Source organism: Gopherus flavomarginatus, chromosome 3 (assembly GCF_025201925.1).
Source record: "Gopherus flavomarginatus isolate rGopFla2 chromosome 3, rGopFla2.mat.asm, whole genome shotgun sequence".
NCBI classification, from domain to species: Eukaryota; Metazoa; Chordata; order Testudines; family Testudinidae; genus Gopherus; species Gopherus flavomarginatus.
In genome coordinates this window covers 15,329,789-15,354,091 of record NC_066619.1, presented here as the reverse complement: position 1 = coordinate 15,354,091, position 24,303 = coordinate 15,329,789, and the positions used below count along the sequence as shown (strand labels likewise).

The 24,303-nt window shown below is 43.6% G+C and overlaps 1 protein-coding gene across 10 annotated transcripts in view; it reads right to left on the bottom strand.

The window, feature by feature from the left end:
• CTIF (cap binding complex dependent translation initiation factor) overlaps window positions 1-24,006 on the bottom strand; it is a 348,500-nt gene extending 324,494 nt beyond the window's left edge. For all 10 annotated transcript variants that reach the window (XR_007773256.1, XR_007773257.1, XM_050944701.1 and 7 more), the window contains exon 1: window positions 23,839-24,006. The gene's annotated coding sequence lies outside the window, so the exon portion shown is untranslated. The remainder of the gene's footprint in view (window positions 1-23,838) is intronic.
• Between the last annotated feature and the right edge of the window lie 297 nt (window positions 24,007-24,303).

Below are 24,303 nucleotides of genomic sequence, written 5' to 3'. Positions count from 1 at the left end.
CTTCCTCAGGGCGCTGTTAACGGGTTATTACAACCCTCATAAACAAGACACAAATGAAGTCACTGGTCCTAACTGCCACAGAAATTGGTCCAATGAAAGATATTACCTCAGCCACCTTGTCTCTCTAACATCCTGGGACCCACAAGGCTACAACTACACTGCATGCTAATCCCCACAGGCATTTCTGGCCTCTACCAGCAAAGGGGGCTGGGGGAACTCCCCTTCCCACTGCCCCCAGCTTCCTCTTCCTTATGTATCCCACCCTGAAGAAGAGCTCTGTGTAGCTGGAAAGCTCGTCTCTTTCACCAACAGAAGTTGGTCCAATAAAAGATATTACCTCACTCACCTTGTCTCAGCCAAATGATGGTTAAGATGGTTAACCCCTTCCAGACTGCAGCTTTACTTTACTAACAGCACCTAGCTCTTATACAAGGTGTTTCATTTGCAGCTTTCAAAACAAAGGAGGTCTGGATCATTATCCCCATTTTATAGACGGGGAAACCAAGGCACAGAGAAGTGAAATGACTTAATCCAGGTCACCCAGCAGGCCAGTGGCAAAGCTGGGAATAACCTAGGCCTACTGAGTCCCAATACAGTGCCCGATCCACTAGGCCACGCTTTTGTGGCAGTGATATTTTATACTTTTAAAATGCAGGTTGTATAAACCATGTCTGCAGATTTACCTGCCTCTCCCTTCATCTGTTAGTTTCCACACTTTTAAAACGCATGGGGTTTGGTTTAAACTGTAACAATCCTTAGTGACACCCAACGTTTTCACCACTGCAGGGTTTTGTTTGATTGGGTGACTTTGCTTTGAAGAGAACACACTGCAACACTGTATTTGTTTTCTCCTAAGCATTGTGGGATGAAGCCTGCAGTGGTTGCTGAAGGCCTCAGCTGAGATCTGGGGGGCAGTGCACCCCTCTGTACCTCATGAACCAGAGCTCATTTCAGACAGCATACCCTAGGAACAGTGCCCCCCAGCGTATCTCCCTGCTGATTTTCTAAGGTCTACAGGGATGTTTATTACGAGATAAAGAAGTGAGACAGGTTGAGCTTAAGGGTGAAGGAAGAAGCTGGGGAGGAGTAGCAGCAACAGTGGAGAAGGGAGAGGCCTTGAGGAACCAAGGAAGAATCTGGGTTCTCTCTGCTCCCTCCCTCCTTGCATGCTTCCTAAAGTCACCTACTCTCTGCTCCACAGCTTCCCCTTTGCCCTCATGCTCCCCGATCTCCTTCCTCTCTCAGAGTCTCCCAAACTGAGGTCTGCAGCGTGCTGGCTGCTTCCATGGCACTGGTCTCCTCCTCATTTCCCGCTACTTCTACAGGTCCAGGCTCTACCAAAGCAAATGGATACAAGGAGGAGGAGTCTCTTCTAGGAGCCGCAGCTACATAACCAGGACCTGGAGGAGAGGACAGAGCAGCCACCGCCAAGCTCTGGAGCCAGCAGTGCAGCTGGAGCTGCCATCAGGAGAGGCATTTCTAGAACTCCATACAATCCCTTTATGAATTGGTGCTCAGTGCTCTGAGACTGTGCGGGAACAGCAGCCCCAGAAAATTAGCATCCCTGTGGGCATTCTAAGGTCTGTATCAGCTACTAGGTAACCTTTGCAGGGGCAGAAATAAATGCCCCGATGCCAGGTTTTTAAGACGCGTGAGGGCAGAGAAAGTGCAGTGGGGGGAGTGAAGAGGGAAACAGGTGGAATATGGGAAGTGTTCTACAGCAAACAGATTTTATTTTCCCAAACATGTGTTTAATTTAAAAGCCTGCCTGGATTTGAAAAACTATCAGCCACTAAATAATCACAGGGCAGATGTATCACAAATAACTACACATCAGTGTGGCTAGCGCTCAACCGCATGCACTGTGGTTTTCCAAGTCAACTAAAATAATGCTGGAGTGGTTAACTGCAAGTGCTGCTTCAGGAGGGCTCTGGAATAATAGCCTCCTGAATCTTGGTGGAACTGACAGCCCAGACGTTGCTAATGGGCCTTTCAGCTCAACATGCCAAGTCCTTCTGAAGGTCATTCTCCCCTGGCGAATTAAAACAGGGAACAGTAGGAGCCAATAAACCAGCGTCCAGGGCAAGTATAACATGTTACCGTGAAGTTTAACCAGTACCACCCTGCACGGAACAACATGGAATACAGAACCTAAACACTAGAAGGTGGCTGGGAGTGGTTACTGTGCAGTTAAAAACTGGTGTAGCAGAGTGAAAAAACAAAGAAGTCTTATCAGTTTGAAAGTACTTGCAGTTTGGGTTGCTTGCAGATTAACCCACGATGAAGAGGGGCTGGATGGAGCTAGAGGGAAAAAAAAAAAAAGACTCCATCTCTATGTGGTGCTAACACTACTCATTTGTATTATTGCAATTTTTCTGATCCAGTTAGTCACTGGAGTTAGTTAAAAATCCATATTTGGTTTTCTGGATTTCAGGAGAAATAAGCAGAGGAATGATGCGGGTCATATTCTTTACTGTAAAACCACACCACTGAACAGTTATAGTTCACTGCTAAACAATCCTTCTTATCCAGGGTTTCACAACTGAGCCCCCTCAAGAGAAATGAACAGAATCACAACCTCCCTGCATCCCAGCTTTGTGTTGTTAAAAGCCTACACACATGAATTTCTACACACACCCACAACAGTCTTCACACACCCACTTCCCTCAGGAAATGAGGATGTAGAGCTTCTTAACAGGACGCTTCCTCTCTTTTCTGACATGCTTTGATGAGCAGAGATATAGTCAGAAGTACCGACATTTAAAATACCATCCCTGGCATCTTATTCAGGACCCATAAAACGGGCCCGTTCAACACCTCGCAGCTGTTTCAGGCTTTCTGAAAACTCAAGCAGGCTTTGTTGCATCCGTTACAAAATGGACCCAAATGTAGGTTTTCTTTAGAACCATAATGGGTAGAGACTTATTTAATAGAAGAAAAAAGTCTGAGTTTCTAGAGGACAACTGAGAAACTTTCCATGCCCCACCGACAGCATGCCCTGAGCAGCAGGGTCCCCACTTCGGGGACCACTCCTTCACTAAACCAAACCAAGCCTTGAGGATGTGTGCAGCAAATTGAGACATATCTACAAACAATTATCTTGGGTATGTTTTTCATGATAGTGCCGTCAGCACTAGTTCTAACAGTTCAGGGAGGGAAGTAGTGATCCACACAAACTGTAGCTAATCTTGAGTTACACAAGCAAGTTTGAGAATATTACACAAAAACAGAGCTTTAAAGATTGATATCAAGCTCTCCCAAAATGATAACTGCTTCTCTGTAAACATTGAAAAAGATTAGCAAAACAGCATTTAAAGGTTACTGACTCACTTTAAAAAAGAGTTGTGACTTTTTTGCTTCTAAATAATACAGAAATAAAGCCTGGAAGGCATTGTTGGTTTTTTCCCCTACTTGTTTCTTATTTCAGCAGTTCAGGCCTTGTCAAACCATGGAAGATTCTTGAGCTACTGGGGATTTAGTGATATAATGACATTGCAAAAGACTGAAAGCTGAACCATTAGGAAGGAAAGGATTTAAGTCAGGCTATTTAAACCAAGTGATGTGGCAATTTCTCCCATCACTTGGGGTTTTAAAATCAAGTAGTATCACTAAAAATATTCTATAGTTGAAACAGAAGTGATGGGTTTGATGCAGAAATAACTGGATGATGTTTGTTGGACGGCAGAAGGTCAGATTAGATCAACATTTCTCAAATGCAGCCACTTGGCTGCTTGTGCCCACCAGGGGCCTCCTGGGCAGTGACTGCAGGGGGGGCGGAACCATTCACCCCTTCTCTGGGGCCACCAGTAGGGGTTGGGCCCTGCCCCCCTCTGGAGTCACAAACACCAGAGGAGCAGGCCCCCTGTGTGAGTTCCCCCCTTTCCCAAGGGCAGTGGGGCTCGATCTTCCAGTTTCAGCCCTGGGGCGCTGGGTGGCAGCCTCCAGGCATGGGGCTTTGGGTTCTGGCTACAGGACTTCAGGCTCCATCCCCCAGCCATGTGGCTTTGGGCTCTGGCCCACATCGCCCATGGCCCTCACTGCCTTCCTCAGCTCTACATTGCCCCGGCCCCTACTGCCTCCCAACCCACCTCTCCATTAAAGAGCTTAATTTGTCCGCCAGTTTGCCAGGGCTGAGTAAGTCTGCTGTGAAAAGTGATATTAACAAACCTACAAATATCAGTTTTCACATGAGTAGACTTAATTGCTAATAAATCTAAAAAAAAACAAAAACAAACCCAGCAACCAAAAAAAAACAAAAGAAACAAAAACAAAAAAGAGAAGAATGTGCAAAGCATCCTACTTTGTTTTTATTCTGTTTAGGTCCAGTAAAGAATAGAGACAACTGTACATTATTTTTATTACTGAGTCGGAAAAAAAACCCTACATAAATAAAATACAATGATTTGGACATGGATATGCGCACATTTGTTTTTCCTAAAGTTAATTAAGTATTTTAGGAAAAATAGTCGGAGCATTCTAAGACCACCAAAACATTTCTTGTGGGAACTCCTGGATTAGATGATCACAACGGTACCGTCTGGCACTGAAAGCTTTGTCTTCTGTGTATTTTTGCTAATAAACTTTTAACTTGGGTGCCTAATTAACAGGAGGGAAAGGATGCCTTTCCGAAGGCTTGTGAGAGCTCACAATACTCTCCTCCAGAGATTTCCAAAGAGTCCTCCAGCAAGGCCATGGAACAGCGCATTCCTGATATTCCTCCGATAAAGTCAAGCAGAAAAATACCCTCTCATTGAGCCTTTTAATTTCAAAGGTTCTTTATATATCATACAGAAGCGCAAAAAAAAAAAAAAAAAAGACAATTTTCAATAAACATCCTTTGCCCAACTGCTTGTAAGACAACAACAAAACCCCACTAAAGCGAAGCAGTCCACAGTGAAGGCAAGAACTTTATCCATGGCTCTCCCCAGTGGCAATAAAAAAGCAAAGATAAACAGAAAACATTCCCAACCAGATCCTGAAAACCTAGAGCAGAGAATAAACATCAGTCTAGCTGCCACAGAGGTGAACTCTACAGAAAACCTTACAACTGTTCGGCAGCGGGTGTGCTACACCCACTGCCCATCATGCTGACCAATATTAGCCCGTTGTTTCCTTATGCTCCTCAATCTCCCCCGTCGTCTCCCTTCTTATATTTAGATTGTAAGCTCTTTGGGACAAGAACTGCCATTTTGTTCTGCATTTGTACAGCACCAGGGGTCCAGGCCCAGCACTAGGAGTTGCCGCAATACAAATAATAATAATAATAATAATAATAAACAAACGTCCAGTAAAGACATACACGAGAAGTCCTAAAGAAACTGTCAACTAAAAAAAAATTCCCACATTGCACTGTCCGAATTTTTCTTAAACTTAGTTCTGTCATAAATTACATCTAAGATAATGAAATGAAGGATTTTACAGAAAAAAATAATTGTACTACAGTAGCACTAAGATTGGGGTCTCCCGGTTGGATTATCTATATTTCTTCAGTATGGGATGTCTACATCAGGGGTAGGCAAACCAAGTCACACTGTCCCTTTAAGTAAATTCTCCTCACCCGGTTACACAATCTTTAAAACACATCAGCTGCTAAACTAATTTTTTTAAAAAAACCTGAGACCATAGATCCCATTTGCCAAGCTTTCAAAGCAAAATGTTTGCAGCAGAATTGTAAGCCCCTTAAAAAAAAAATCTAATCAGTTTAGCAGCGTGCGATAACTCATCACCTCACAGAAGTTAAAAAAGAATTTCCTAAAACTGCACAAGCCTGCATATTTTACCATAAAGCTTTCAGGTGAAGAACTGCTGCAATATTACAGACTTCAGTTACCAGACTAACAGCCTAGTTTTCCCCATCTTTAAACCAGAGAAGAATTTAATCTACCATCTGCCTCCAAATTCATCAGCTAATTAGGCAAAGGGTACCTATGCTGTTCCATATTTAGAGCTCTCCCAAAGTGAATACTATGCTTTACACCTGTACAAGACACGGTCCATTGATTTCTAAGGACGATAGGTGAAATGCTGGCTCCATTCTATAGCATTAAGTCAGAAAGACAAATGACACACATGGAAACATTTTTCTATTAGTAGCATCCAACAAAGCAGCAACATCATCAGTTCCTGCTTCTTTTCCTCTCATATAAACACCAAAGATGGTACTACTTATAATTGCAACACTGAGACACTTAAATCTAATCCTCTCTTAATAACACAGGGGCGCAGTCTATTGTCAAAGAATACATAGTCCATTAATCTCTCTGACTCACTGCAAGAATCTGCTTCTGGAAAACTGACTTCCACTGTCTCCCTTTGCCAAAAAAACCAAGAACACAAGAGCAGTAGTTTCCTGCGAGTCAAAAAAGGCTCCCACTTCACAGGGACACACCACAATGTCAGACGCACAAGAGGAAAGAGACTAATATTTAAAAGGATTCTCCCAAACCTTTTGCATTTATGGTAGGTAAGCCAGAAAGGCAGAAAACCATCAGTGTGACATGTAAGGGCCACAAGGTGTGCCCAGGGGATTTAGGAGCACAGGTCCCCAAGGAAAGTCATTAAGATGCTTTTGAAAATCTTCCTCATACATTTTCAAATGTGAACACTGATTTTAGGTGCCCAACCAGAGACACTCTATGCCTGCACTTCCGAAGTGTTGAGCACCCCCACTGTTCCCCACTGCAGTCACCCAAACATCATGTCATCCCAAATCAGTAGTCACTTTGGCCTCACTCACTAGCTAAATTGAGAAGTACAAACAATATGCCAGGAGAGTAACAGATTAAGTTTCTCAGCAGGATACTGAAAGGAAAGGCTCCTGGAGCTTACGTGATCAACTCGGCAAGTAGACAGGAAGTGGGTATGTGAGCAAAAAACAAAAAAAAATAGTTTCATAACAGTCCAGGGAGATCTGCAGAGATGCACTGCAGCAGCCACTTGTTCCTTTTTCAATGTTGACTACAAGGAATCTCGATAACAAAGAGGACATTTGATAAAAGAGAAAAGGGAGGGCAAAATCATCAAAAAAATCCTTAAAAAATTAAAACAACTGAATTTTCATCACACTAGATCCCTCTCCAAATCAGCTCTTAAAAGTACACGTTCACAGAACAGGAAAACCATTACACGTTGGACATACAGACCAACCTTCTAAAACTGCCAGGAAAGCGTATTCACCCAGATGCAGAGCAAGTCCCACCATGACGATCACTAGGATGAGATAAAAAATTGTGTTCTTCTGATTAAAACAAAAATCCAGCATTCTCCTCAGATGAGCAAGGGAGTAGACGTTTTACAAGGCCAATCTAATTACAGTTCCCAACTCCAGCAGGAGTAACGCAATACCACTGTACTCTGTTGCAGCAGAGTAACTTCTGCCATAAGAACTCCAGGGGATAAGGCAATGGGCTGGGAGTCAGGAGACCCGGGTTCTATTATCTGATCTCCTACCAACCTGCTGTATTACCCTGGGCCAGCTGCTCCATATCTGTGCCTCAGTTTCCTAAACTGGGAAATGGGGCTAATGATTAGGGCTGTCAATTAATTGCCATTAACTCAAAAAAATGAATCGCAATTCATTGCAGTTTTAATTACACTGTTAAACAATAGAATATCAATTGAAATGTATTTAATATTTTTGGATTTTTTCTACATTTTCAAACATTGATTTCAGTTACAACACAGAATACAAAGTGTATAGTGTTCACTTTATACAATTATTTTGATTACAAATATTTGCACTGTAAAATGATAAACAAAAATAGTATTTTTCAATTCACCTCATACAAGTACTGTAGTGCAAGCTCTTTGTAGTGAAAGTGCAATTTACAAATGTAGATTTTTTTTGTTACATAACTGCACTCAAAAACAAAACAGTGTAAAACTTCAGAGCCTACAAGTCCACTCAGTCTTACTTTTTTTTTTTAAGCCAATCGCTAAGAGAAACAAGTTTGTTTACATTTATGGGAGATAATGCTGTCTGCTTCCTATTTACAATGTCTCCTGAAAGTGAGAACAGGCATTTGCTTGGCACTTTTGTAGCTGGCATTGCAAGGTATTTACATGTCAGATATGCTAAACATTTGTATGGCTGTTCACGCTTCTGCATCATTCCAGAGGACATGCTTCCATGCTGATGACTCTCATTAAAAATATAATGCATTAATTAAAATTGTGACCGAACTCCTTGGGGGAGAACTGCACGTCCCCAGCTCTGTTTTACCCACATTCTGCCATATATTTCATATTATAGCAGTCTTGGATGATGACCCAGCATGTTGTTCATTTTAAGAACACCAAAGAAGGTACCAATGTGATATTTCTAAAGATAGCTACAGCACTCAACCCAAGATTTAAGAATCTGAAGTGCGTTCCAAAATCTGAGCAGGACGAGGTATGGATCATGCTTTCAGAAGTCTTAAAAGTGCAACACTCTGATTCAGAACCTTCTTCTGGTGGCACCTGACTCAGATAATGAAAATTTTATATTTCATAATTGGAGATATACCCATCTCCTAGAACTGGAAGGGACCTTGAAAGGTCATTGAGTCTAGCCCCCTGCCTTCACTAGCAGGACCAAGTACTGATTTTTGCCCCAGATCCCTAAGTGGCCCCCTCAAGGACTGAACTCACAACCCTGGGTTTAGCAGGCCTGAACTGGCATTGGTCTGCACTGCTTTGGATTGTTATCTAACAGAACCTGTCATCAGCACGGATGCACGTCCTCTGGAATGGTGGTTAAAGCATGAAGGGACATAAGCATCTTTAGTATATCTGGCATGTAAATATCTTGCGACACGCCACTACAACAGTGCCATATGAACACCTGTTCTCACTTTCAGATGACATTATAAACAAGAAGCAGACAACATTATCTCCTGAAAATGTAAACAAACTTGTTTGCCTGAGCAATTGGCTGTACAAGAAGTAGGACTGAGTGCACTTTCTAGGCTCTAAAGTTTTACATTGTTTTATTTTCGACTGCAGGTTTGTTTGTTTTTTTCACATAATTCTGCATTTGTAAGTTCAACTTTCATGATAAAGAGATTGCACTACAGTACTTGCATTAGGTGAACTGAGAAATACTATTTATTTAGTTTTTTACAATGCAAATATTTGTAATAAAAATAAATATAAAGTGAGCACTGCATACTTTGTATTCTGTGTTGTAATTGAAATCAAAATATTTGAAAATTTAGAAAACATCAAAAAATATTTAAATAAATGGTTTTCTATTATTAACAGGGCGATTAATCACGATTAATTTTTTTAATCACTTGATAGCCCTACTAATGATTCCTTCCTTAGTAAAATGTGTGAGATTGATGGGGGAAAAGCACGATATGCTCCATGTATGAGCTACATACTATTAATGATTATTGGAAGACAAGAAATACATTTGCTACATGCCCTCCAGGGTTGGAATTCTGCTACCAGCCAAATTTGCTTTCAATTTGCTCACCTGCCTGTCAAAATTGCCACATACTTATTAATGAAAGAACATTTCCAAATATGACATCTAGTAAGAGCATGCACATCATAGGATTGGCTTTGCAACTGGACTGCCCCTCAGGTGCCAAAAATGCCAGAAGTGCACATGCAGGCAGTAAATTTAACACCCGCACAGGGAAGCAATTGCTTTTTCATATATAGAATCCATTTCTCTCAACAGACCTGGCATGTGCAATTACTAATCGAGTGCATACACTGGTGCTGGTGCACAAAAATGCCCTTGCACAAGTGGCCATGGTGGTGAGGTCTCACTGAAAACATCTCAAACAAAACTGGCCCAATGACCTCCACTAGTGTTTTACTGTTCATATACTGTCAAAGATACAACAGTAATGTTCTCAACTAACAGTGTCGTGATTATGAAAGCTGATGTCAAACCACACACTTCTCTATGAGTTTTCTGCTTTTGCTCGGGGAACTTGGATTCCTGCAGTCCCTAAGCTTTCCATGCGAGATGCACAGTATTTAGACTCAGAGGACTAACATGGGCATGGCTAATGACATCCGGAGGAGAGAAAGAATAAGGAAAGCAATCTCATTTCAGTTGTATACCACTTTTCATGGTCACAGAACTCTGACCCCACTCCCGCCCACCACCACCTCCTAGCTCTGCCACGGCCATGCCAAGACACAACTTGTAGACCCCCAGTTTCTCAATGACGATATACTCCTTACCGACCTCAAAGCAGGCTGTGAGGCTTAACTAGTGACTGTTGTCCCTATATGAAAGGCTCTCTAAAATGCTAAGTATTATTAAACACCTATAGGACAGACTCTTCTCTTCCACACAGCAGTGAGCTCCATACCATCAGATAGCAGGTCAAGACAGAACAGAGAAGTGTCACTGCATCTTCATCAGCTCCTCCTTCTGCAGAGGAAACTTAGGTCTTGTCTACACTACAGACCTACCTGTATCGGTATAACTACATTGCTCAGGGGTGGGGAAAATCCACACCCTGAGTAATATAGTTATACTGACCTAACCCCCTGTGTGTAGACAGTGCTATGTCAGCAGGAGAGATCTCCTGTCAATGCAGTTAATCCACCTCTCTGATAAGCGGTAGCTAAGCAGACAGGAGAGCAATCCCCCATCTGCTTAAAGGATAGGTTGCCAGCCCTCCAGGATTCTCCTGGAGTCTTCAGGAATTAAAGGTTAGTCTTTAACTAAAGGTTATGTCACGTGATGAAACCTCCAGGAATACATCCAACCATAATGAAGATCCTCTAATAGGGTTGCCAATTTAAGCACCAGAGCAGTGCAGCTGCATCAATACAGCGTTTTAAGTGTAAAGGTGCCCTGAGTTTGCTAAATTGCTCCGAAGCACTTGGGCAATTGCAGCATAACCAACTTGCCATTTAGTGGACAGGGAGACTAAAAAGTATATCAGGGCAACTGGTTAGACAGCTAGGAACAGCTGCTGCTTCATCAAGGTTAGTGTGTGACTTACCCCCGCCCTTTAACTATTCCCAGTTCCATGCTTACATCAAGGATCAGGACACCCAAGTATTCCTAGGAACACAGGACACCAGCACAGCAGAGCAGGTTTGCTCATGGGTCAATTCAGATAAGAGTTTCAAGAATCAAGGCTTTAATAAGAAGGCCAACAGGATCAAATACATGTAAGAACCAAGACCGCTGCCCCCTATATTCTCCCCCATTTTCCATCTGCAATGATTGTCCTCCCACATGTAATCAGATAGGTACATTTATCTTCCTCAGGATTCAAAGCAATGTATCCATAGGGTACAGATTTTTCTTTCCCACAAATGGCCAGTCAGCAAAAAGAATGAGTAAAGCAGACCTATTTTCTGATTATACGAATGAGACATAGCAATCGTATTCAAAACACATGACAATACAGTACACTTCTCTGGGGCATTTCAGCAGAGCATCTCATCCAAGGCCCTCAACACCCTTGTAAGTAAGGGAAGGAACACTTCTCCTACCAATTAAATGTAGCCACCTCTGAACAACACTATGTGGCAGTTTAAATATCATCCATTGGGGAGACATGGGGGATTACGTTTCTGTCTGGAAAAGGTGCTTACCTCCAATAGTTACAAGTGGTACTGAAGATTAATATATGTGAAAGAAAAACTTAACAGAAAACCCTATATTATTCCAATTTATTTACTTTGTGTATAGACAAGTTTGTTGTTTCCCTTGCACAGTCAGTTTCCTCCTTGCTGGAAATCTACTTACAAACATCAGCAAGGGAGAAGAAAACCCTTTGGACATTTGTCATGGTACAATTCCCCACTCTGAACCTTAGCGTCCAAAAGATGGGGTACCAGCATGAATTCCTCTAAGCTCAATTACTAGCTTAGAACCTGTAGCACTGCCACCAACCAGGAATTCCAGTGCCTGGTACACTCTGGTCCCCCCAAAACCTTGCCCAGGGACCCCCAAGACCCAGACCCTCCGGATCTTAACACAAGGAAAGTAAACTCTTTCCCTCACCGTTGTCTCTCCCAGGCTTCCCCTCCCTGGGTTACCCTGGAAGATCACTGTGATTCAAACTACTTCAATCTTAAAACAGAGAGGAAAATTCACCCTTCCCCCTCCTTCTGTCTCCCCCTCCCAGATTCTCCCTGAGAGAGAACGTAATCCTAACACAGAGAGAAAATAACCTCTCTCCTCCTTCCCTCCTTTCTCCCCACCAATTCCCTGGTGGATCCAGACCCCGTTCCCTGGGGTCTCACACCAGAATAAAAAAAAAATCAGGTTCTCAAACAAGAAACTTTTAATTAAAGAAAGAAAAAACAGTAACAATTATCTTTGTAAATTTAAGAAATGGAATAGGTACAGGGTCTTTCAGCTATAGACACTGGGAATACCCTCCCAGCCTAAGTATACAAGTACAAATTAAAATCTTTTCAGCAAAATATCAATTTGAACTCCTTTCAGCCAAATACACATTTGCAAATAAAGAAAACAACCATAAGCCTAACTCACTTTATCTACCTAGTACTCACTATTCTGAACTTATAAGAGCCTGTATCAGGAGAGATTGGAGAGAAACCTGGTTGCACATCTGGTCCCTCTGAGCCCCCAGAGTGAACAACAACCAAAAACTAACAGCACACACAAAACTTCCCTCCCTCAAGATTTGAAAGTATCCTGTCCCCTGATTGGTCCTCTGGTCAGGTGACAGCCTGGCTCACTGATCTTGTTAACCCTTTACAGGCAAAAGAGATATGAAGTACTTCTGTTCCATTAACTCTTAACTATCCGTTTATGACAACATTATTTCAGATAATTAACTTTTAAAAAATTCAGGACATGCTATTTAAAGTGCAATTTAAAAAAAAATCAAATTGACAAGATCCCTTTAAAAGAAGATGGGAAGAATTCTATGGGAACTGCAGAGGGAGTTTACGGAGATAGATTTAAATTGCCCAAGCTCGAATTGGTTCCTAGGTTAAATGCCTTCAAGCCCTATATTTCTTGCAAGAGTAACCACCAAGAATGGTCAGGACTTCAGTTTTACAGCCTGAAAGACTGCACTCACACAACAGCACAGCCCCCCTCACCATGAGGCAAAGCACCCCCTACTCCTAAATGCCAAGGCTTGCAAGATTACATTCATTTACTCCCTGCCTGTTGGTGAGAAGCTGTTTCTCAAGTAAGGAGCCTGGGCCATCAGTGTCCACAGAAATCAAGCTTTGGGGTTTTTTATAAGTTAAATTCCTAGTTTTTACTGTTGCCAAAATAATCTTCCCAACATAACTGATGCTGCATTGAGGCTGCATTGTCCTTGGGCTGCAGACAACCTGGAACTACCACTAGCTCTGAGGGGTGTAAACTACCTCGCACATCATTTGTATTCATTATTCACTCTGAAACCTAATGGGTATGTGTAAATACCAACATTGCTAATCATTTCTCTGCTGATCAGCTTAGCAGAAGGAAACTGTCCGATAATGTGCTTGTCCATTTTTACTGGAATTTAAACATACCTGAATCTGCTGGAGGATAACTAGTCTGCAGCACCAGGATGTAATCATGTCAATCAACTTCAGTTTGCTCCTGCTCAGGATGGCAGAGAGCAGCAAGGGCAGGTACTGGAGTTACAGGGGAAGGGCACCCAAAATGAGAGGCTGGAGGTGAAGGTTAGAGTAGTGGAGACTTGCCCTTGTAGCAGCCAGGGGAATGGAAGAGGGTAAACATAGTGGAAACAATCCTCCCCAGAAAACAAAACTGTGAAGCTTGGAGGGACAAAAAAGAGAGCACGCAAAAGAGCGTGCTTTTCCCTTCCAGCAATGAGAGCTGGGGAAGAGGCAGCAATACAAAGAGTGCAATGAGGTCACAGAACCAGCCCACTTCCTGCAACTAGCAGTGGAACTCAGTACCCCACTGCTGTCCCGTTCCGTATTTGGTATCGGTCTCTGGCTATAGCAGCTATCTGGTAACTTTTCAAGCTCTGACCACCACTTTCTGCAGCAACCTGGGTTTCCCCTAGAAGATTCCCATCTAATTAGTGACCCAGCCTGACCCTACTTAGATGAGATTGCAGTTTCAGGTGGCATGGCTGTAGGAATTTAACTGCTCTCACAGAGACCTCACTGCAAACGCGTAATGTACAGATTTGTGCTATGTAGCAAGACACGTTGAATTGGCTTCCTCCTAAACAATTCCTCAGGTCTCACAGAACCCCATGTACAAGAATGTGAAGTAAACTTTCTGCATTTGCACTATTAAATGCATGACACCTTCCAGAGTGGAACTTGTACGCAGAGGGCTCAATTCCGACCTTAGATACACATCAGTGGGACCTCTGTGCACGTGTCCAAGCAGAGCTGAAGCTGACGCACAGGACATTGCATTCAGAGGTGGAGTTTTAAATACAAACACAGGCAGAGTTCCCTTATGCACACAACATTTCTACTTCAGCCAAGTGCAACATGCTTAGCCTGATCAGATCTCACTAATAAATTAGTGTGCTTTTTAAAGCTTTTACTGCTAAGGACTGTAAAAGGTTTTAGTCTGGATGCAAAAATCCAGACTAAAACTTTTTACAGTCCTTAGCAGTAAAAGTTGAAAAAAAAAACACTAATTTATTTTAGCTAAAGCGTTAAAACCATTTGCTTGTCAGAGGCATAAAATCATTGCCAGAGAAGAAAGCAAACCATTACATCAGGCAAGAATCCCTCAACCAATGCAGGATCCTTCCTTGCAATGGGCCACCATATTCTCAGCTGGTATTAAGTGACACAGCCAGTGCAGCTACTGATTCACACCAACTGAGACACTCCTCAGATTTTAAGATCGGAAGGAACCATCAGATCATCTAGTCTGACCTCCTGTATCGCACAGGCCACTACCACCACCCAGCAATCCAATAATCAAAGAGAGACCAAAGTGTTACAAACCCCAGGAAACTAGACTACTGTGTGTCACTACAAGGTGCCCCAATGCCTGAGGCCCCACAATGGCAAGGAAATGGTTAAAAAGAGATATACCCAGATAATCCCGGCAAGTGACCCACACCCAAACTGCAGAGGAAAGCGAAAACCTCCCAAGGTCACTGCCAATCTGACCTAGAGGAAAATCCTTTCCTGACTCCACATATGGGGATCAGTCATACCCTGAGCATGCAAGCAAGAACCAGACAGCCAAGCACTTGAGAGAGAGAATGCTCGGTACCAGCTCAGAGCCCGGGCCCAACTCCCTCACTGTCCTATCTCCAGCTGTGGCCATCTCCAGATGTTTCAGATCAGCTAGTCTGATTCTCTGTATAACACAGGCCTCAGAATCTCACCCAATTACCCCTGTACTGAGCCCAATAACTTGTAACCTTTAAAAGAAAATAATACTGGCTTGACCATGGCTTTTACATACACACACTAAAATAATTCAGTGAAAGGCTGAACAATGACAGGAGAACAGTACACCATAGAAGCTCAGAAATTATCATATACATTCCACACAGAGAAAACCTGGATTCCAAGTAAGATGCTGGTAGTCTGACTGATCCAACTCTCTTGATTTCAGTGGAATTACTCAATTTACACCAGGTTAAGTGAGATCGGAATTTGGAAATCAGATTACAGTAAGAATATGAGTAGCTGCTGATCACGGATACCAGTGATACTTTTCCTTCCCCATGTTAGGAGACATTCAATTGTTTTGCTGTTGGTGTCAAAGGGATAAAACCATTGGCAACAGCAATTGAGAAAGGAACAGTGGGCACTTCTGCGATTCACAAATCCCTGTCAGTAAAGACATTTTCCTCATATTCTATCTTGGCAGCAAAACCTGCAAAAGAAACAACTGTAGAGATCCCATCATTTTTACAGGAAGGGGCAAGAAAAAATGTCTCTCTCTTCCTGCCACATACATGACTAGTAGGCTCTAAAAAATGGCATCTGACTCTATCCTAATCTAATAAAACCACCCAAGGCAACCTCATTGAGTTTCTCTGCACACAGTCAACTGTAGTAACTGGAGCCAACCCTAGACTTGTTCTCTTTACTTATGGGGTTGTTTGGAGATTCCCCAAAATAGTCCTTACATTAAATTATAAAAGGTCATACAGGAGTTTTTAAACAGAGCTAGGGGAAAGCTGGCAGGTGCAGAGGAGCACACAGCTTAGACACAGACATTCCTTGCGGGAGGATTTATTAAAGGGGAACCTCTATATCCTAGTTAAGAGGAGAGGATATAAATTGATAAAGTACAGGCTGGAACTGAAGAGAAAGAGTCCCATTCAATTACATCACAGGAAGGCAGACAACTAGATATTGACAAATGCTATAAGTGCTTGTATACAAATGCAAGAAGTCTAGATACTAAGACGGGGGAGCTAGAATGCCTGGTATTGAGCGAGGATATTGATAGAATAGGCATCACAGAAACTTGCTGAAATGATGATAATCAATGGGACACCATAATACCAGGAAACAAAATATACAGGAACGATAGAGTAGGTCATGGTGGTGAGCGAGTGGCACTAAATCTCCAAGAAAGCATAAAGTCAAATATAGTAAAAATCTTAAACAAATCAAACAGTACCATAGAATCATTATGGATAGAAATTCCATGTTTGAATAATGAGAGCATAGCAGTAAGAATATACTATCGACCACCTGACCAGGATGGCTACATGATTGTTAAATGCTCAGGGAGATTAGAGATGCCACCAAACAGAAACCCTCAAAATAATGGGGGATTTAAACTATCCCCATGTTATCTGGGTACGTTTCCTCAGAATGGGATGCAAAGATAAATCTTCTGGACACCATTAATGACTGTTTCTTGGAGTAGTTTGTCCTGGAACCTACAAGAGGAGAAGCAATTTCTGATTTAGTCTTAAGTGGCACAAAGGATCTGGTGCAAGAAGAGAATATAGCTGAACTGCTCAGTAATAATGACCATAATGTAATTAAATTTAATATCCTCATGGGGCAGTGGGAGGGAAATACCAAAGAAACCCATCACAGTAGCATTTAACTTCAAAAAGGGGAACTACACACACAAAAAAAGAAGCTAGTTACATGGCATTAAAAGAAGAGGGACTGGCTAGAGTAGTCAGGAGAGCGTTAAGCTATTAGCAAGAGGGAGATAAAAAAAAGGAAAATATGACCAGCCAATTAGCACAAAATTGAGATGTTAAGAATAAAATTAATCAAGGAACCAAAGAACATGAAAAATTGCCTTTACGCCAATGCTAGGAGCCTGGGTAACAAAAAAGAGGAAGCATAATGGCTCATTTATGAACATAAACTCAGTGTAGCTGGTATTAGCGAAACCTGGTTGGGCTGATTCGCAGCATTGGAACACTAAAATGAACGCCTATAACTAGGGCCCTACCAAATTGACAGCTATGAAAAAAACGTCACGGACCTATTGTAGGGGGGTTGCAGTGTTGTCACCTTTACTTCTTCGCTGCCTTCAGAGCTGGATGGCCGGAGAGTGGTGGCTGCTGGCTGGGAGCCCAGCTCTGAAGGCAGCGCCTCCACCAGCAGCAATGCAGCAGTGAAGGTGGCATGGTATGGTATTGCCACCCTCCTGTGCAGCCGGGGGGGCAGCAGCAGCAGCAGAGAAGTAAGGATGGCAATACCATACCATGCCATCTTCACTTCTACACTGTCCCTGGTGGCAGTGCTGCCTTCAGAGCTGGGCTCCCGGCCAACAGCCACGACTCTCACGCAGCCCAGCTGTGAAGGCAGCACAAAAGTAAGGGTGATAGCAGCATGACCATCCCCGCTCCCCACAACAGCCTTGTAACGGATCCCCAGTTTTGAGAAATGCTGATTTAAGTGTTTTAATATTTATATTTTTAAATACATATTCATGATTTGTGACCATACAGTGAAATTTAAGATTTAAATATCTGTAATGGTGAAATTCAAGGTTTTTAAAATGCTATGATCGTGAAATTTACCAAAATGGACCATGAATTTAGTAGGGTCCTACCTATAACCTATTTTGGAAGGCTTGAGTGGGCAAAAGGGAAGGGAGAGTGGCACTCTATGTCAAAAATGGCATTACCTGCTTCTCAGTCACAGAATTCTGGGGGAAAAAAGATCCTGAATGCTTATGGATTGATGTCCTAACAGATAAACCACAAGATGGGGTACTAGTTGGCGTTTTCTACAGAGCATCAAATCACAGTAGAGTACAGGGTAACCTCTTCCGTATGCATTTATCTATAATGTGTAGGGAAAAACTGTGTGATCATGGAGGACTTCAAATTGAGTGGCATATGCTGGATGTCTCACTCTGCTACTACAGAAACATCCTTGGAATTTCTAAACATTTTAGATGACAACTTCCTAACTCAAAAAGTGTTGCTGCCAACACAGGAGAAGTCTACGTTAGACCTTGTCCTAACAGATAAAAAGGAACTCATCATAGAACTAAAAATTAATGGTCGCTTAGGTAGAAGTAAATGTGATCAGGTCACATTTATAATGTGCAAACAGAATAAAGTTCAGACCAGTAATATACATACTTGGTCCTTTAACAAGGATAATTTTACAAAACTGAAAACAATTATAAGCCAAATCAGTTGGGAAGATGAATTTAATCAGAAAAATATTAATTATATTTGGGAATCATTTAAGAGCACCTTACCAGATACCCAAAAAGCTACAATTCCACAACTGAGGAACATGGTTAATAAATCAGTTGGTCTAGAGGGGAAATGAAGGCAGCTGTAAAAAATAAAATTGAATATAGCAAATGGAAGAAAGAGGAAGTTGATAGTAATGAATATAAATTAAAAGTTAAGAATTGTAGAAAATTAATAAGTGAAGTCAAGGGACACAGGGAAACATCTATGGCTAGCAAACTTAAGGACAATAAGAAGTTTTGTTACTATATTAGGAACAAAAAGAATCCTGACAATAGTCTTGGTCCATTGCCAGATGGAAGTGTTAGAATTATCAACAATAATGCAGAAAAGGCAGAGGTATTCAATAAATATTTCTTTTCTGTATTTGCGGGGAAAACAGCTGATGCAGTCTCATCATATAGTGATGATAGTACACTTTCCATTCCACTTGTAACTCTGGAGGATGTTAAATAGAAGCTACAAAAATTAGACATTTTTAAAACAGCAAGTCCAGATAACTTGCATCCAAGACCTTTAAAAGAGCTGGCTGAGGAGCTCGCTGGACCATTAATGTTGATTTTCAGTAAGTCTTGAACACTGGGAAAGTTCCAGAAAATTGAAAGAAAGCTAATTCTGCGACAATTTTTAAAAAGTGTAAACAGGATAACCCAGGTTATTACAGGCCTGTTAGCCTGACATTGATGCCAGGCAAGATAACAGAGCACTTAATAAGGGACTAAAGGAGGATAACGTTATTAATGCAAATCAACATGGATTTATAGAATAAAGATTATCAAAGTAACCTGATATATTTTTAATGAGATTACACATTTGATTGATAAAGATAATAGTGTTGATGTAATATGTTCAGGGCCGGCGCTACCATTTAGGCGACCTAGGGCGCCAGAATTGTTGGGGGGCGCTATTTTGCCGGGGGGGGGCGGCACGCAGGTCCGGTGGCTCTACCGCAGTCATGCCAGCGGACGGTCCGCTGCTGGAAAGGCTCCGGTGGAGCTGCCGCAGTCATTTCGGCGGACGGTGCACTGATGTAAAGGCTCCGGCAGACCTACCGCAGTCATGCCTGTGGCAGGTCCACCGGAGCCTTTAGACCAGCGGACCGCCCGCCGGCATCACTGTGGCAGCTCCACCGGAGCCTTTCCAGGAGCAGACCGTCCGCCGGCATGACTGCGGTAGGTCAACCGGGGCTGTGGGGGGCGGCGAAATGGCCGTCCGCCTAGGGCATCAGAAACCCTGGTGCCGCTCCTGAATATATTTAGACTTCTGTAAGGCATCTGACCTGATGCTGCATGACAGCTGGATTAAAAAACTAGAACAATATAAATTTAACATGACACACATTAAGTGGATTAAAAACTGGCTAAATGATAGGTCTCAAAATGTAACTGTAAAAGGGGAATCATCATTCAGTGGGTCTGTTTCCAGTGGGTCCCGCAGGGCTCTTGATCCTACGATATTGAACATCTTTATCAATGACCTGGAAGAAAACATAAAATTGTCACAGATAAAGTTGCAGATGACACAAAAATTGGGGGAGTGGTAAATAATAAAGAGGACAGGTCAGTCATTCAGCTATCTAGCTTGCTTAGTAAACTAGGTGCAAGTAAACAATATATATTTTAATATGGTTAAATGTAAATGTATATCTATAGGAACAAAGAATGTAGGCCATACCTACAGGATGGTGGACTCTAACCCAGGAAGCAGTGAGTTGAAAAAAGATTTGGGGATAGGGGTGGATTATTAGCTGAACTTGAGTTCCTAGCATGATGCTTGGCCAAAACAGCTAATAGGCTCCTGGGATGCATAAATAGGGGAATCTGGAGTAGAGAGGTTATTTACCTCTGTGTTTGGCACTGATATGATTGCTGCTGGAATACTGTGTCCAGTTCCAGTGCCCACAATTCAAGAAGGGTGTTGATTAATAGGAGAGGGTTCAGGGAAGAGCCAGGAGAATGAGCAAAGGATTAGAAAAACGATTTATAGTACCAGACTGAAGGAGCGCAATCTATTTAGCTGCCCTTTGACACAGCTCCAATGATCCTGCTCCAAAGCACGGTGACAACTAGCCCCTGATCCTGTCCCACAGATGGCAACGGCAGAACTCCCTAAAAAGGGTGAATGGCTTTTTTAACCTAATCCTAAAGTTAGGCTTCAATATCCTACACTGTTGATATTTATCCAAGCCCTCAATAACCCAATATTTGTGCCACAATGCTTTATTAGTCTAGGTAGGGTCCAGACATGCTTTTATTTTGCAGGAAATGGTGTGGCAATATACTACAGCTATTATTACAGGCTTCAGCAGACCACTGACTCTGGCCTATACTACATGTTATTCGTCATTTTTCTACTGCTTTCAAATCATTGTTTTGTTTTCCTCAGAAAAACTGACTCCTGCGTTTAAATTAATGGGAATTAGGTTTAAAGCAAAATTCATGTCTTCACAGGAGGATTCGTCTAGTCATAATACAACTGGGGAGAGGGGGGGAATTCCTTGAAGGTCAGCCAGGCATCCATAAATTCAGACCTATCCCTCTTGAATCTAAAAAAAAAAAAAAAATGGGTTGGAAATCAGAATTAAAAGCTTTTTTTGGTCAATTTTCACACTTCAGTTTTAGAGAAAAATTGTGAGTGGAGAAAAACAATTAGCAAAAGGAGGCAGTGCTATGTAGTGGTTAGAGGGGCTTATGAATCAGGAAACTGAAGTACTGTGCCTAATTCTGCCATGTGAATCGTGGATAGATCATTTAGTCTCACTGTGCCCTTATCTGTGCAAATAGAGATAATGCTCCGCAAAGTGCTTTGAGGTCCTCTGCGAAAAGTGCACATCATTGCTTCAGAACCCCAAACAAGGCTCTTCTTTTCTGCGTGCCCCAGAGGAGAACAGGAAAGATGTTCATGTGGAGAAGGCAGGGGAGTGGGAGGCAGGGTGCCTGAGTTCTCCTCTGAGCTGTGGGCCAAGTTACAATTTCTCTGCGCCTCTGCTTCCCCCACCTCTACCAGGGGGCTAAGAACCCTGAGGCCTGTGCATAGGGCAGTCAGATGGGACATACACAGGAGCAGAGTTCCCTACACTTTACTCTTCCCCACATGCAAAACCAACTGGCCTGAGCACCTCTGGAGTCTAAAGCTGATGGGACCAATCCCCTCGCAGGCATTTCAGGCTCCTCAGGGCAGAGAAAAACGTGACCCCATGTAGCATCTTCCCCTCCACCGCAGTGAGTACAACCAGCCAGGGCTGGCGGGGAGTGGGAGCTGCTGGCACTCAGTGCCAGGGCAGGGGTGGGGGCTCAGGATGGCAGCAGAGAGCTGCAGCTGCTGCCCACTGCAAGCGCCTCCTCGCCTCCCCCAACGCTACAGCAGCGCCGCCAGCCAGCTGCTGTGTCACTTTCCCCGGCCCAGGGGCAGCTCTTACGTGGCGCGGGGCTGGGGCGCCTGCGGCTCCCACCCAGCTCGGAGCCTTTGTCCGGCTCCTCGCCGGGCGGAGCGAGGGATGCCCCGGGGGTGGGGAGGAGGAGGCGGCGGGGTCTACTCGAATCAGCCGGAGGTGCCAGAGCGGGAGCGGGGGGGCGTCTCTCCCAGGCACCGGGGCCGCACCCAAATCTAGGTACCGCTCGCTGGCATGGGCTAGGGGCCGGGCTGGCCCTATCGCACCCCCCTCACCCCCTTAATTCCTGCAGCAAATCGCGGGTAACGCACGAGGGCAGGGCGTTGACAGAGGGAGCTGCCGTGGGGTAGGGGGAATAAAAGCCATCGAGGTGACTACAGATCCACACCCAGACTTTCATTGCGTTCGCCCGCAGACTGGCAATGGATCTAGTTAATGCGAATTGGGCTCTACCTCTTAAACCACAGCCAGTTGTGATCCCATACCCCACCTCACTACCTCTGTCTGTACCGACACCCAATTAGTTAGGACTTGATTTATACATACCGAAGTCATGTAAAACCCATATAAAAATAAAGCCCACTTCGGATCGTTCTGTGCGCACACAGCCTAATTATAATAGACGAATAGGATCCGAATTCAATGTAGACAAATGCACAGCTAGCCAGCACAACCACAGTCACTTAATTCTAAGTAACCACACACACACACAAAACCCACCACTCTCTAAAGCAGCTGGGTTCAGTGGAAACTAAAAGGATTACAATATCTCACACCAATTAATCCTATATCATCATCAGGAGGGAGAGAAGGCCCCGAGAATGCATCATTAATCAACAACATACAAAAAAGCTTCTATCAATTAGACACGTTTCTGGAACAAACAGTATTGTAGGAAACAGAGCAAAGCTCAGGAACAATCTCGCCTCCCCATACATTGCTCCCTATTGTTGGGGGGCGGGGAGGCAGGCACGCCTCATTTATCTAAACAGTCTTTTAATACGGGTCTGACCGCGATCAAGCTGCGTGCACCCTCCCACCCAAGAGCAGGCATCCCCCGAGTGCCTCGTTTGTCCGAGTGATTGTATCGGAACGATGCCATGAAAACAAAACCACACGCAATCCCGATAGCTCCAGAAGGCCCAATTTGCAATTCCTGATCCCGTTCGCACCACACACCGCAATGGGAGTTCTCCGACAGCGGAGGGGAGGGAGCAGTTCGGTCTAGACAACATGCAGTCAACACACAGCCACGCAAGACATTGCCCCTCTGGAAAAAAAACAGAGTCACATGGGAGGGATAAAAATGAAAGCAAACTGCATGCCGCTGTGGCCTGTGAAGAGGAAAGGGAACAGGATCCTGAATAATCACAGCGCTGGGCACAAAAGCATCCAGGCCACCGACATGCCCTTTTGCATTCGTGGCCGAAAAAATAAAATAAAAAAAAAAAAATGCGAACAGCTGCAAGCTGGCCATTGCAACTGCAACCCAATGCAGCAAAAGGAGGCTTCACAACAAAGGGAAAACACACCCCGCCTTGCAACACAGACATGACAGCGACAACATGGTTTATAGTCCATAGGCTCTTCCTTGCCACCAAAACTGAACTGCCCTTTTGCCGGTGAGCAGAAGCTGCTCCCAGCCTGAGAAATAGCTTGTCTGGCGCTGGGAAGGCAGATGAAAGCCATACACCCCAGAGAGTTACAATGGTGCGTATGTGTCTTTTACAGTGTCCCACTATTAGATGGTTCTTTCCTGGAAATCTGCACAGATACCCACAAAACAAACACAAGTGCAAAAAAACCCCAACCAAACACACCAACAGCCCCCTCCCCCATCTAGAGATTATCTTGATTTACCTTGCTGGCCGTCCAAGGCTCGTGCAGAGGGTGGCCTGGCGGGGGGAAGAGGGTCTGGATGTCAGATTCCTGCCTTTAGGTTCATGAGTCCTGCCTGGATGAGGGAGGTTTGACTGCCCAGTGCACAGGAGAAAAACCCGGCTCTGACACAGGCAAAGAGAATGCAGGAATGTGACGTCTCAGCTCCTCCTGACGACCCACGTGCATAGACTTTAAAAGAAAGGGACACGCTGGCCATGCTGGGAAATGTAGTTCCACTCCTCACCCTCCCTGGGCAGGGAAGAATTCTGGGGATGGAGTTTCTCTCCATCTGGGTAAGGGGGAGGTTGGCTTGTTCCTCATTAGGGGTCAGAGTTAGGGCCAGGGTCCGTTTGAAGTGGAACAAGGAAACGCTCTTGCATTAAGGCTCCTATTTCCCCTCTACACGCACACACACAAACACTTAAAAACTCTTCAGATAAAGCA